The sequence below is a fragment of the Tiliqua scincoides genome, chromosome 5, assembly GCF_035046505.1.
Source record: "Tiliqua scincoides isolate rTilSci1 chromosome 5, rTilSci1.hap2, whole genome shotgun sequence".
NCBI classification, from domain to species: domain Eukaryota; kingdom Metazoa; phylum Chordata; class Lepidosauria; order Squamata; family Scincidae; genus Tiliqua; species Tiliqua scincoides.
The window spans coordinates 2,226,914-2,242,339 of record NC_089825.1 but is presented as its reverse complement, the minus strand read 5'-3'; the positions used below and the strand labels follow the sequence as shown (position 1 = coordinate 2,242,339).

General features: G+C 48.0%; 1 pseudogene; it reads right to left on the bottom strand.

Moving 5' to 3' along the window:
* Positions 1 to 14,531: 14,531 nt before the first annotated feature.
* Positions 14,532 to 14,653, bottom strand: LOC136655086 (5S ribosomal RNA; annotated as a pseudogene).
* Positions 14,654 to 15,426: the final 773 nt, after the last annotated feature.

The following is a 15,426-nucleotide window of genomic DNA, read 5'->3' as shown; positions in this document are numbered from 1 at the left end:
GAGGCTTTGGATTGGACTTGTGATCTTCCCTTGATACTTACAAAAGGGGCTGGAACTTTTGGGTCTGTGTCAAAGTACAGGAGTGTCATGGGGAAATAGCGACTTTGTTGCTAAAAGGGCAACTGTTGAGCTCAAACCTGCCTGGAATCCTTGCCTGCTGGGTTGTGTGTGTGTGTGTATGGGGGTCTCATTAGTGTATTTTGCACTCATTGCTCCCAGTACCGAGCCGTGTACTAAACACCTGTATTCTGTAGCTTGTTTCACATACAAAAATAGCAACTTGCCTATGGGAACATGGAGGGGGTGTGAGTCACAGTTTATTTTATTTATTCATTTATTTAATTGTGTGGGTGGGGGGTTAAGTGAATATGGAGGGGTGTACATAGGTAATATAGACGCAGGTTTGTCCTGGTGGTAGGTCAGAGTGACCTGATATCATAACTGCAGAAGAGGACAAGACACTCCAAAATGTAGGGTAGCCAAGAAAAATGTAGGACATGACAAAATAAAAAGGTTAAAACACTTATATATTGATTTCATGTGGTTAATTTAAACACTATTACTTATTATTAAATTTAAAACTATGTGATGCCTGCTCATAGGGAAAAGGAGGACATTTAAGTTATTTTCCAGGACACCATGCTAAAAAAAAGAGAACATGTCCTGGAAAAAGAGGATGTCTGGTCACCCTGTGGTAGCTGGATGATAGGAGTTCTCCCCAATCTGGAAGTAAACCTCCATGATTCAGGTGGGGTCTTCTCTGTCTCCAGGGCACTCCCAGACTTTATTTCTCTGCTGTCATATCCTGACAGGGTTTTCAGGGGTTGAAAGCCAGGTAACAGCTGACTGGCAATGGCACTTTTCCTGGCAGCCACCATGTTTTTTAATCCAGAAGTCTGCTCACTGTGATGCTGCGTCCAGAAGCACAATCACAGATGAGGCAAACTTCTGGCAGAGAGGGCTTGCCACTGCCACAAAACAGTGGGTGAAAGATGGCCAGCTGGGGGCAGTAGTGTAGCTACAGGGGTGGGGCGCTGTAAGTGTTGCAGGCGCTGCAGCACGCCATGTCAGCGGCCCCTCCCACTCACCTTTGCCAACAGCAATGCTAATGGCCCCAATGGCAAGTGGGAGGGGATGCGTAGATGGGGCGTTGCAATACTCACTGTGCCCCACCCTGCGTTGCACCCAGAGAGTTGTCTTTTTAGTTTGATAATCTGAAGGATGTCCAGAGGGGATCCCCTGCCCCTCATGGATGCACCCAGTGGCATTGCTAGAGGGGGTGCAGAGCACTAAGTCTTGCAAGGAGTCTCACCACGCTGTGCAAGTGGCCCCTGCCCTGCCCTTTGGAGCCATTCTGGGCATTGGCCTCTGCTTTGCTCTCACGGGCTGGAATGGCTCCAAGGGGAGGGGAGGAGTTGCTTGCATGCCTCAGTGAGGCTCCCTGCAAAACCTAGTGCTCTTGCTACGCCACTGCTTTGCAGCATGAAGGGAATGAAAAGCTCAAGATTCCTTTTCTAAATGCGTCTTGACATTGTGCAACCAACAGAGGGCAGCACAGCGCCTCTTTCAGCCATACTTTACCTCCCTGTGAGGAGAGTTTGAGCATCCTTGTGGAGAGGCTGCCCTGCTCATTCCTGTTGGCAGCTGTTCCTCCGGTGGCATGAGATTTATTGCGTGGTCAAGTTCTGAAAGAGGGACAAGAAGTCTCACGGTTCTCCCAACGTGTTGTTATTGCAGAGAGAGCTGCTTTGTGTTCCCTCCTTTGGCCAAAAAAAGAGAAAAAAAATACTTGGTGGGAAGGCGCAATACAGGAGAATCTGACGCATGAGGGTGGGAATCTGACCTCAACCTCTCTCCTTTTCTCACGTATTCCTTTTCTTTAAATAGCCCAACCAGTCAGGGATCATGTTGTGAACAGGGTGATAGCCAGGAACTGTGCAACTCAGGTCGCAATCCTAACCCCTTATGTCAGTGCTTTCCAGCACTGGCATAGCAGTGCCAATGGGACATGTGCTGCATCCTGCAGTTGGGTGTCACTTACAGAGGCCTCCTGAAAGGAAGGGAATGTTTGTTCCCTTACCTCGGAGCTGCATTGCCCTTATGCCAGTGCTGGAAAGCACTGACACAAGGGGTTAGGATTGTGCCCTAAATATAAGAACATAAGAAGAGCCCCACTGGATCAAGTCAAAGGCCCATCTAGTCCAGCTTCCTGTATCTCACAGTGGCTCACCAAATATTTTAGGGAGCACACAAGACATCCAGACACAGCCTGCGTCCTGGTGCCCTCTCCCCAAATATGATGTGCCTGACATTGCTGAGGGCAAACAAAGCTACATGAGTGAAGGTGTTGCTTCTTGGGCTGGGTGCATGAAGGATTGAGGCCTGCAGTACTTTATCATTCTTTATTAGGAGGGTTCTATTCTGCTTTTATGCTCAGACCGCGCCCCCCTGGGACTTAGAATAAAAATATAATTAACAACAGCACCGGCTGCAAAGTAACTCTAAGGGGTTGAACACAAGCTGTTCAATACATAGCAGATACTGTACTATTTTCTCTTTGCCTGGGGGGGGGGGGAGGGTCTAAGAGTAGGGGACTCATTCTGCCCTTATTCAGCACTTGACACAGCAAATGTCCAAGGTGGTTTACAGAGTTTCATAAAAAAGATAATAAAACTTACAATACACAAAGCAATAAATTACAATTGCCTAAAACAATAAGTAAAGCAACTAACATGAGTATCAAGGTATAATCAACATTATCATTCATCATTATCATCATCATTATTCATCATTCATCATTATCATCTCCCTGCATTACAATCTCTGCGCATGAACTGGAGGTTGTCCATGACTTTGTGTACCTTGGCTCAACGATCTCCAACACTCTTTCTCTCGATACCGAGCTAAACAAACGCATTGGTAAAGCAGCTACCATGTTTTCCAGACTCACAAAGAGAGTCTGGTCCAACAAGAAGCTGACGGAACATACCAAGATCCAGGTCTACAGAGCTTGCATCCTGAGTACACTTCTGTACTGCAGCAAGTCATGGACTCTTCGCTCACAACAGGAGAGGAAACTGAATGCTTTCCACATGCGCTGCCTCCAACGCATCCTCGGCATCACCTGGCAGGACAAAGTTCCAAACAACACAGTCCTGGAACGTGCTGGAATCCCTAGCATGTATGCACTGCTGAAACAGAGACGCCTGCGTTGGCTCGGTCATGTTGTGAGAATGGATGATGGCCGGATCCCAAAGGATCTCCTCTGTGGTGAACTCGTGCAAGGAAAGTGCCCTACAGGTAGACCACAGCTGTGATACAAGGACATCTGCAAGAGGGATCTGAAGGCCTTAGGAATGGACCTCAACAAGTGGGAAACCCTGGCCTCTGAGCGGCCTGCTTGGAGGCAGGCTGTGCAGTATGGCCTTTCCCAATTTGAAGAGTCTGAGGCAAAGAGGCAAAGAAGGAAGGCCCACAGCCAGGGAGACAGACCAGGGACAGATTGCACTTGCTCCCAGTGTGGAAGGGATTGTCACTCCCAAATTGGCCTTTTCAGCCACACTAGACGCTGTGCCAGAATCACCTTTCAGTGCGCGATACCATAGTCTTTCGAGACTGAAGGTTGCCAATACAATATATACATCATCATTATATACGGTGAGTTAGTCTGTGGAACTCCTTGCCACAGGAAGTGGTGAGGGCATCTCGCCTAGATGCTTTTTAGAAGGGATTGGACAAATTTCTGGAGGAAAAGTCCATCATTGGTTACAAGTCATGTTGGGCATGTGCAAGCTCCTGATTTTAGAAGTAGGCTACCTCAGAATGCTGGATGCGGAGGAGGAGGAGCCAACAGTGGCGAACAGACATGTCCCCAGGAGCTCCTGGGAGGCAGTTTGTTTTCCCCCAAATACTGCAGGTCTGAAGAGGACCTGAAGATCTTTGTTAGGAGAGACAAGATCTTCATCGGTACAGATATCTGGGAAACTGAAAGCCTGACCGGGGGGGGGGGCTTTCTTCTCAGAGAAATCTAACTGTTTGTGACAGTATTGGGGGAGGTGCAGTGATCTGCAATCAAGCTGCTGGCTCCGTGCTGAGATGCCATATGGAGCAAGGAAAAAAAGCACGAAGTGTAAAGTTTAAGCTGGAAATTTAAGATAAGCAAGTGTTAATATTGTCCCCAGCTCTGATTGACTGATTTGGCTAAAAGCCCTGGTTATAATGGAGGCGTTAACGAGAGATTTTTAAGGAGGTTGAAAGTACTCTTTTTCTCTGTCATGGAATAAATTGATGGTGGATTATAATTACAACTATAACTTGGGTGTGAACTAAAATCCAGAATTATTCTTGGACATAATTGGATATAAATACAATTCTCATTAGATTTGAAAGAGCTTTGTTTTCTCTGCACCAGAGACAGTGAGACTGTTTTCTTGCATTTTGTTTCTCTCTCCGTTAATCACACTGGACTGTTATCTGCAAGAGGTATGTAAGGAATGCGGATGGCAGAGTAGTAATGACGTGGTGGAAGTAAGGAGAATAATATGTTGTGGACATCTAGTGGACTAGAGAGAAATTGCAAAATGGATTCTGTTCCAGAAATGTGGATACAGAAAATTTTCATTAATACGGAGAGATTGCTTGTTATGGAGCGACAACAGCTGAGTTGGTCCTCGCAGATTCAAGCCAGTCTGGAGACTCTTTCCCAACAGATAGATGTGTGTAAGGAACAATTGGAAGATGTGAAGAAACAAGCAGAAGATAAACAAGGGAGTGAAAAAGCGGACAAGGAGGAAAATCAACAGGATGATCAACAGGACGGAGAGGAGGCACTGGTGGAGATCAAGAAAGATAAGATGGACAGAGTAACAAGAGTGCACAAATCACTAAATTTGTTGGAACAAGAAGTAGAAAATATATCTCTAACTTCCAGTTAACTAACTGGAAGAATGAACACACCCTATATAAGAAAATGTGGATCTATCAGATTCTGTTATAGAGATAAATTATTAAAGATATTACAGGAGAAAAAATGGAAAGTAAGAAAAAGAACCCTGAGGGGTAACCCGAGGGTTAAAGAAAATTGGAGGATCTATTCAGCTAATAACAATGGCCCAAATTTATTTGAAGAAAAAAAAAAGAATATGTATGAAATTGATAAATATGAATTAGAATGTATTAAAAAAAATATAGCTGGAAATGTAAACATGTGGAAGAATTGTTCCCTGGGGGCTGCGGGATAAGAATAGGCCCTCAGTTTGGCTGTACTTGTTGTAAGAGGCGATTAAACAGCCACCGGGTAGATGGGACTCGTCAGCCTGGGAAGGCAGCTCATCTGAGAGAAGGAAAACTCTGATCCCAAACCTCCACTGCCGTGTGGCTACATCCAGTTATGGAAAAGGCTTCAGGAGTCAACCTCGAGGCAAAATCCGGAGCCGGAGTCCCTGAGGCAGTTCATGGCTGAACACAGTCACGTTCTGGCAACTCCTGCGACGCTGCTGGAACCAACCGTATTGGCCTCTGCCTTTCCATTGGACCATTTCAGCGACGTGGAGAGGGGGAATTTGCTGCATGGGAAACAGCCTATCCTCCATATCTACTTTACCCAGGCTTCGAGCACTGGAGAGGACACTCTGTTCCAGAACCACCATTCAGAGCGCGATACCATAGTCTTCTGAGACTGAAGGATGCTAACAACAAGGAAGAATTGTTTTATATGTGGTTATTATGTCAAAGAAAAAAAAGTGTAATTAGAGTGAAGAATTAGATTGGAGTTGAAATAGCTGAGGTGGTAATTTTGGTAATTAGATTATTTTGTTTTAATATTAATGAGCAATTGAAGTTAGTTTATGCTTGGCAGAAAGTGAATATTTAGAAAATATTGTATAGGGCATTAGGGAAAATTTATTGTATATTATATAAATAAATGGATAAATCAATAAGAGGTAGAAATAGATGAGTAAGTAGATTAGGAGATATAGTATGATTAATTAGTAATGATGGTATTTAGCACTCCTAAATGTATGTTATATGTTTGTATGTTTGTGTGTGTTAATTAAAAGAAGAAGAAGAAGAAAAAACAAAGACTGCCAGATGCAGGGGAGGGCACCAGGATGCAGGTTGTATCTTCTTGTCACAGGAAGCTGGACTAGATGGGCCTTTGGCCTGATCCAATGGGACACCTCTTATGTTTTTAAGTTGTGTTCTTATGAGTTTGTGGCAGAGGTGAGATTGGATCCAGAGACTTCATGAGCCAGACTCTGCACTACTCTCTCTCTCACCTGGAACGGCTCTCAGCTGCTGTTTTCTGTTTGATCTGCAAGTGGAAACTAGAACTTTTCAAACAGGTAACTTTGTGCCCAGACTCAGCTACCCTCATGTGTTCTCAGCTCCTGTCCAGCTCAGCTGCTGTCCCTTTGTGTTCTGTTGCAGCATAAAAGCCAATGAAGTAAAGGGGACCAGCAAAGCCTGTGATTTTCTAGTCAGGCTTCTGCAGTGTCAATGTTCAGGTGTTTTCAAACCATTTTGGAAAAAGGAGATTCTGAAGCAGAGTTTTTTAGGGGGGGAGGGGGAGGGAGATGAGCAAGCAGAAGTTGTAAGGAGCACTGAGATGCATGCAAGGAGAATAGGAGGGCCTTATGGGATCTGACCGCTTTCTCCATAGATGGAGAAGCAGACAGGTGTTTATGTGTTTTGAGTAGACCAGGGGTGCCCAAACCACTTGCGGCCCTCGCAGCCTCTCAATGTGGCCTCTCAATGCGGCCCTCAGGGAGCCCCCAGTCTCCAATGAGCCTCTGGCCCTCCGGAGATTTGTTGAAGCCCGTACTGGCCCAATGCAACTTTTCTCAGCGTGAGGGCGACTGTTTGACCTCTCGTGTGAGCTGTGGGATGAGGGCTCCCTCCAATGCTTGATGTTTCACATCTGTGATGCAGTAGCGGCAGCAAAGGAAAGGCCAGCCTTGCTTTGTGCAAGGCCTTTTATAGGCCTTGAGCTATTGCAAGACCTTCATTCATTCATATAAGTTTGTCTTTAATATATTCATTTATGAAAACTTATGTAAATTTATTCAAATTTTCAATGTAAATTAATTCTTTTTTTTCCCTGGCCCCCGACAGTGTCAGAGAGCTGATGTGGCCCTCCTGCCTAAAACTTTGGACACCCCTGGAGTAGACAGATGATCAGAGGACTACCAGGCTACCATTCCTAATGTGCTCGGGGCAGTCCTTGTTTTCTGGTAACTGTCCCTATCTTTTTTCTTTTTCTCCCTGCCTCTTGGGAACATTTAGTCAAAATGTCATGAGCCTGAGTTCTGCAGTTTCTAACCCCCCCCCCCCAGAGTATCTAAAACTAAGTTTCAGAAGGGTGAGTGGGCAGATGCTCCTGGTCTTTAATGCACATGCACGCAAATGCTTACCACAGACCAGCAATTTTCAAACTTTTTCATCTCGCGGCACACTGACAAGGTGGAAAAATTGTCAAGGCACACCATCCGTTTTTTGACCATTGACAAGGAACACCATGCAGCTGGTAGGGGGCTCAAATCCTCCAATTGCCCTACTAATAAATGACCCTCCCCAAAGTCCACTGGCACATGTGCAGACCATCCATGGCACACCAGTGTGCCACGGCACAGAGGTTGAAATTTGCTGCCATAGACCATAAAGTCAGTTGAAAACAGTCTTCTAGATCAGTGGTTCTCACACATTTAGCTCTGGGACCCACTTTTAAAGACGAGAGTCTGTCAGGACCCACCAGAAGTGATGTCATGACCAGAAGTGACATAAACAAGTAAGAAAATTTTTTAACAATCCTAGGCTTTAATCCTACTCACACTTACCCAGGAGTAAGTCCCATTTACGGTCATTGTTAAAAGAATATACATAGTGGTTTGTTAAAAGGACAGGTCTGTAACATTTCCCCAAATGCAGTCGCATGCCATGGTAGCATCAAGTCTAATATAAGAAAAATAAAATATTGAAATGAGTGGGGACCCACCTGAAATTGGCTCAGGACCCACTTAGTGGGTCCTGACCCACAGTTTGAGAAACACTGTAATAATTAGAGACCAAATACTAGAGGAAGCCCAAAAGACCCCCTGGTTTGCCTCTCACTAGACTTGGGGAAGTTGAACTGTCCCCCCAGATGGTTGCAGTGCTTTTAGAACAACCCGAAAGCTGACATGTGGGACACGCACAGCTCGAGAGAGCGTGATTGTCTGGAAATGGTCCACTACAAAATATTCAAGTTCAAACTTTGGGACGTGGAGCTCGGCTCATCGCACAGGCCTGCTGTTCAGCCCAAAGCAAGCCACACAGGAAGGAATGTGGAGCTGTGGGCATTCTGTTGCCCCTTCACACCCCTGAAGCAGCCCAGGGGAGAGTTCCAGTAGGAGCCAATAGTGTGTGTACCTATGCATCCAGCACGCCAGTTTCACTTACCAGTCAATTATAAAGGGAGGAATTCATGGAGGACAGACCTATCAACAGCTATTAGCTGGGGCTCTGAAATGGAACTTTCCCGCACCTGGCCCTCTGAGCGAGGGAGCAAGCCATTGCAGGTTTGGGCTCAGCTCCAGAATCTTTCTTAACTCTTCAGTTCTAATTCAGACCCTAGCTTTAAACTGGAGCAGACACTTGGAACTGGATTAGACCCCTTCCGTGCCAAAAAGTATCAGCTTTGTTTGCTTGCCCTATAATTATCTGGAATGGATGCAATCATAGCTGGAGAAAAATATTTATTATTTTTAAACAGTTTGAAAAAGGGTAATTTTTTTTCTCTCCCGTAATTATTGTGTTCAGTTTATAGAGCTGCGCTGCAAGCACAAGCGTCTGGTTCCATTCAAAAATATATACAACAGGATGGAAAACAGGAAAACAAAATGTGAATCCAACGTTGTAAGCTGAACAACTGCTTATGGAAGTGTTTATTTTGAACCGGGGACAACGTTTTGTGTTTAGAGGTTTGCTTTCAGTTCTGGTTCAATATCAGGCTTGGGTTCAAATTTGCTTTGGTCCTGGCCTCTGTGGGCCAGTTGCTGGGAAGACACATAGGAGGTGTTCATGGCTGCAGCCTCACCAGTGAGCCGGGTCCATCATCTCATCCCAGTGGCGTAGCTGGAGGGGGGGTGGAGCACTCAGACTGGCAGCGAGGCGGGCAAGCGGCCCCTCCCTTCAGAGCCATTCCCGGTGGGGGGAGCAAAACGGAGCCATACGGCTCCGTTTTGCTCCCCCCGCCGGGAATGGCTCCGAAGGGAGGGGCCGCTTGCCCGCCTCGCTGAGGCCCCCCTCCAGCTACGCCACAGTCTCATCCATTGATTTTTAATTGGTGTGCCATGGCACATTGCAGTGCCATGGAATGTCCGCAGGTGTGCTGCAGAAATTTGGAGCACAGTGGTTGAAAATGGCGGAAAAACCCTTCCAGGTTCTGCAGCTCTCTTTCTAGATTAACTGCCTGTAGTGACAAATTGTCTGTCTCTCTTTTCCCGCTGGCTCAGTTGCCCTAGAAAAAGTACTGGAAGAGTCTCCTAGAAGCCAGAAGTGACATCACAAGAGACGAAGACCACAGAGTGCCATGAGCAGAAAAATCTTGAAAATAGTTGGTCTAGAAGTTTGTCCTGAACGGAAGCCAGCAGAAGGGGGGATCAGCAGGGTGGGGAAGGTAAGAAAAGGAGGGAAGGGTCTGGACCGGTTTCTTAAGAAATCTCTCAGGCTCCGTTAAACCGGTAACAGACGTCTTTTCTTTGTAAGGGCAGCAAGAGACAAAAGCCGTTCCCACCTTCATGTCCTGCTTGTTTGCTTCCAGGGGCATCTGGCTGGTGGCCTGCTGGTGGAAGCAATAGAAGGTGAAGGGGTCACAGTCAGGTCTGGCAAGTCACTGGATCTGGCTAATCATGAAGCTGACCCAATGGCATTGGGCCAGTCACTCCAAGCCAGCGATTTTTAACCGTATTCATTTCACAGCACACTGCAAAGGCACTGAAATGGCTGAGGCGCACCATCGGTTTTTGGACAATTGGAAAGCTGCACCACACTGCTGGTGGGGGGCTCACGTCCCCCAGTGGCCCTACTAATAAATGACGCTCCCCCAAACTTCCACAGCACACCTGCAGACCAGTGTGCTGCGGCACACTGTTTGAGAATGCCTGGTCTAATGTACTCACAGAGTGGAGAAAGACACCTGATGGCTGCCCTGAGCATCTTGGGCAGAGGGTGGGATATAAATGCAGCAATATTAGCAGACATAAATTGAATGCAAGAGAAACTGAGGGGAAAATAATGAGGAGAATCGAGGCTGCAAAATAATAATTGCGGGTGGAAGTTTTCAAAATCTTCATTAGCTCCACTTTAAAAGGAAACTTCTTAAAAGTCGCAGTCAGGGACACATTAATCCTTGTGGATTAAAAGGCATGAAATTGGGGAAATGACCACCACTGGAGATGTAACACTATTCAATTTGGTTTGGTTCACATTCTGGAAAAGCATTTTCAATTTAGCCAAGGACGTGACTAGCATATATTTCTTAGGAACCAAATGGATGTATCCCAACCAAGGGCTGGAACAGAACTTTCAAGCTGGTGCTGACCTACATTCCCCCTAACTCCGAATGCATTTGTTTAAAATTATGGAACATGGCACGGGCCTAAGAACTCACACAGGACATGTTGGTAGGAATCACTTGTGGAAGGTTGGCCATCTGTGCAATGTCTTGGAATGGTACCTACCCAAGTGTCATGGTTCTGGAGTGGGGCTTAGGCTGGGAAGATCCAGGATGATGGTTCTGCCAGTGACAGAGTCAGGAGCTGCCTAATGCCACCTTAGGTCAGCAACCCCTGCACTACCCCCAAGGAAAAAAACCCTTGCCATGCTCCTTGTGCAAATGTGTTGCCCCTGTAAATGAAACTGGAAGTCTTGCACTTCTGGCTTTCACAGAAGCACACAAGGAGCATGATAAGGAAGACAGTGAGCGAGCGTGAGGGACATGGTTGTGGCATTGGTGGCAGACAGGGTGAGTCTGGATCTGCTGCCCCATCAGATCTCACAATCTGCTGCTGATGCAACCCACATGAGGTGGTCTCATAGATGGGCTGGCCATGGCCAATGGCTCTTAGCTGTAAATGTGTAGAGCCTCCACATTCAGAGACAGCACTCACGGGATATCAGATACTGGGGACAGTGGACAGGGGAAGACCAATCACCATCATGCCTGGTATGTGACCTTTTAGAGGCATCTGGCTGGTCGCAGTGGGCAACTGGATGCTGGGCTAGAGGTGGCCCAGCAGAACTCTTCTTCAAGCAAGTGTGAAGCTGCCTTGTTCCAAGTCTGCCCTTTGGCTAACCCAGTTTGGCATGGTCTACACTGAGAGGTGGTGGATATCAAAGGTTTCAGGCAGGGGCCTTTCCCAACCCTACTAACAGTTCCTGGAATTGGACCTGAGACTATCTGCACACCAGTGAGCTATGGCTGCCCTGTGGGCTTCTGGGTAGATGGCGCCGCCATGTACCCAGGGGTGACATCACAGGCCTGCAGCCCTGCCAGGCTCACCGCACAGTCCAGGTTTACCCTTGGCTGCTCCAGATTCCCAGGTGGAGGGAGCAGGCTGTGGACTGTGGACTCTAGCCAGCTTGGGGCGAAGCAGAGAAGCCCAGTCCAATTCCCGTATCTTTGGCAAGACCTTGCAGTGGAGAGGGAGGAGGGAGACGGAGCACTTCCTCTGCCCTGCATTCCCACTGTAGCATCTCCTGGGACCAGGCTTGTCCCTAATAATTCCTATTAATAATAATTAATAGGAAAGGTGGCTCAGAAAGGCATTTGCCTATCAGAGATGGCTTCCCTCACTGCTGGAAAGGCCTTCACTGCTGGGCGGGAAAAAGGCTTTCCTTGTGGCCATCAAGCAATTATGCGCCCTCTGTGGCTTTCCACTGTGTGTCAATTGGGTGATGAACGAGGCCCCCAGGCATTCGCTCAGATGGCCAGTTGTTTTGATTGTAACAGTCTTCGATTCATTAGAGCCAACATATATTTATTTTTGTTTTGCTTCCCCCTTGGCTCCCCCTCCCTGCTCAGCTGGCCTCCCTCCACTCCGTCAACTTAATTGTGAACAGTGACAGAGGCTCTGTTGACGCAACCAGGATGGTGCTGCTGGCCCCAGATCTCGTCCTGCCCCTTCCAGCCACCAGCCACTGTCTTGGCTGCTTGCCAGTGGACAGAACAGCTGGCTCGGCAGAGCACTGGACACCTCCCCTTGCAAATTCCAGTGTTCCCCTCCTGGGTGCCTTTGGGCAAGTGAACATCCTTTCCTTGTTGTTTAAATTCATGTTCAGGAGATAACAAGCAAAAATGTACACCCGCTGCATCATAAATGTACACGGAAGTTTTTAGCACTGGACACACCTTCCATTCCACAAACTGCAGTGTACACCTTATGGCTGATCTGAACCTGATGCCTGCCCCATGTTCAGCACAAGTGCAGGAGGGAGCATGAGATGTAGTCTGCATTTTCAGAGGGGCCAGTCTTTGTGTTCCCATTTAAAATGACCCTGTTTGTAGTCATTCATATGAAAACACGTATGTGCATGTAGACACCTGTATAGGTGTACAACACAACATGTGAATCTGTCTGCACAATGAACACTGTGTTGAACGAGACCAAGGTGGTGTATTGGAATTGCAGAAGATCTGGGGAGGAGGTAGGATGTGGTGTCAGCAGTGGCTCCTTTAAGGGTGAAGGCCTGGGCATTCAGCAGGGAGTGTGCTGCACAGCTGCAGCCACTTGAAGGCAATGGGGCCCTCAGGCATCGAAGCACCTGATGAAGGGAGAGTTTGGTGTGGGTAGCAGAAGGAGCAAAGCTTGAAGAAGGACAGACTGGACTGAGGAACTGCTGGCTAATGGGCTGCTGGAACTGCTGATGGACTGATGTGTGAATGGAAGCTGCTGGAGCAGAAACAACTGGAGACACTAAGACTGGTGTTTGGCTGCTGTGCCCAAGACCTGCTGAGGACCAAGGGGCTGCTGTAGTGGTGGGAGGCTGCTGGCAGGAAGGTTGCTACTTAAATTGCCTGCCTGACCCACTCTTCTTGGTGTTTCTGCACCATGTGCATGCACATAATTTCACATGTGGGGACAGGCGGGGACTTTATGTAGCCTCCTGCCATGGCCCACAGCAGCCCTGTTTGGCTGAGAAAAAGACCCAAAGTGGCACCAAGAGCTTCATGGCTCCCAAGTGGGAAGCTGCACCTTGGTCCCTGCTGACCTGTTCTGGTGCCCTAGCTGGTCCTCCACACTACCTTCAGGGTGCATTCACTTGCAGGTGCTCAGTGGCATAGCTAGAGGGGGTGCAAAGCACTATGTTTTGCAGGGAGCCTCACTACGGGGTGCAAGCAGCCCCTTCCCCTCCCCTTCGGAGCCATTCCAGGCACTAGAGCAAAATGGAGGTATAGTGCTCTGTTTTGCTCTATCGCCCAAAATGACTCCAAAGGGGAGGGGCCACTTGCACACCACAGTGAGGTTCCCTGCAAAACTTATTGCTTTGCACCCCCTCTAGCTATGCCACAGCATGCGCTTACCATTTGATCCCTGCAAGCCATGTGCACCCTGAGATGCGTCCCTGCTCCTTTGGAATTTAAAAGAACTTTCATGCACATATTTTTATGTTCTCCCCTCCCTGATTCTGTGTTTTTGATCCCTCCCTGCTTGTTTATTTCATCCACACAGGACACAGTGATGAGCGACAACAATCTTGTTTTATAAATTACTTCATCAAGGCTGAAGGAGGGGGGAGGCAGGGGGAACCCACCAAAGTTTGCTGAGGAGGAAGCGGTTTATTTCCTTGGCTGTCACATGCATTATTTTTCTTTGCCGTGTCTGATCCATCAGGCTCTGTCGCTGATGGACAAATACAGTTAATTCGTTTCTCTTTCCATTCTGCATAAGGATAGTTTTCTTTGGGGGTGATTAATCGACCTGGCCTTATGGAACATTTGTCTCAAGTTTGTTCGCGGAGCCCATCAGTGGTTTGAGAAATGGCACGATGGCAAACAAAAACAGGGTGTCGCTGGAAGACTATGCACCTTGGCAGTTGGGGGGGGGGGAACTCGGTGGTAGAATACAAGCTTTGTATGCAGAAGGCCCTGGAGCCAATCCTTAGCATCTGGTTGGCAACCTTCAGTCTCGAAAGACTATGGTATAAGCCTACAGCACCTGGTATTCCCAGGCAGTCTCCCATCCAAGTACTAACCAGGCCTGACCCTGCTTAGCTTCCGAGATCATGGTAGAAGCCTACAGCACCCGGTATTCCCAGGCGGTCTCCCATCCAAGTACTGACCAGGTCTGACCCTGCTTAGCTTCCGAGATCATGGTAGAAGCCTACAGCACCCGGTATTCCCAGGCGGTCTCCCATCCAAGTACTGACCAGGTCTGACCCTGCTTAGCTTCCGAGATCATGGTAGAAGCCTACAGCACCCGGTATTCCCAGGCGGTCTCCCATCCATGTACTGACCAGGTCTGACCCTGCTTAGCTTCCGAGATCATGGTAGAAGCCTACAGCACCCGGTATTCCCAGGCGGTCTCCCATCCAAGTACTAACCAGGCCTGACCCTGCTTAGCTTCTGAGAGATCAGATGAGATCCGGCATGTGCAGGGTAACAGTTGCTGCAGCTAGGACAACAGCAGCAGCAGGGCTGGGAAGGACCTCTCCTTGCCTGAGACCTGAGAGAGTCTTTGCCAGTTAGAGGAGGCAGCCCTGGGAGAGATGAACCCACCGCCCACTCGGTATAAGACAATTTCCATGCTCATGTTGATGTGGAGAGACTTGCATCCTGATTATACGGGGGTGGGGTTGGTGGTATTGATTGGCATGGGCACAAGGCAGGTGCATCTGGTCCCATTCTGTGGGGTCATCTTCCCCAGGGGGGCTTCTCACAAGCAAGGATGCCCTCTACTTGCAAAGAAAGCTTTTCAGGTGAAGGGGAAGAGACTCTCATCATGATGCGTGATCAACTTATAGAACTCAGTGCTAGGGGTTGGGGTTACCCGGAATGCTACCTGACGCCATCTTGGGTTTGCTGCCTCTGCATTACAAAACAACAGCAGCAGAACTCATACTGTGCTCCTCATGTGCTGATGTCCCACACTTCTGGGCTTCATGGCAACGTGGCAAAAAATGTGGTCCAGAGGGGGAATAAGCAATCGAGATGGAAGCAGGTCATTGTGGCTTATGTTGGCGGCAGCAGCAGCCTGAAGAGGGATGGGCACCATGAACCTGCCCTCTCTTTGGGCTCCGCTTTGTCTGCCACTGATGCGACCCACGTCAGGGGGCTGCCTGGAAGCACTGGCAGTGTTCAGTACTGCAAAACACAGTGATGACCAAGAGCTCTTTGATTCGCTTGTGATGGCTACGCAGAGCCTCCCTGTTTAGAAGCCGTGCTCCACT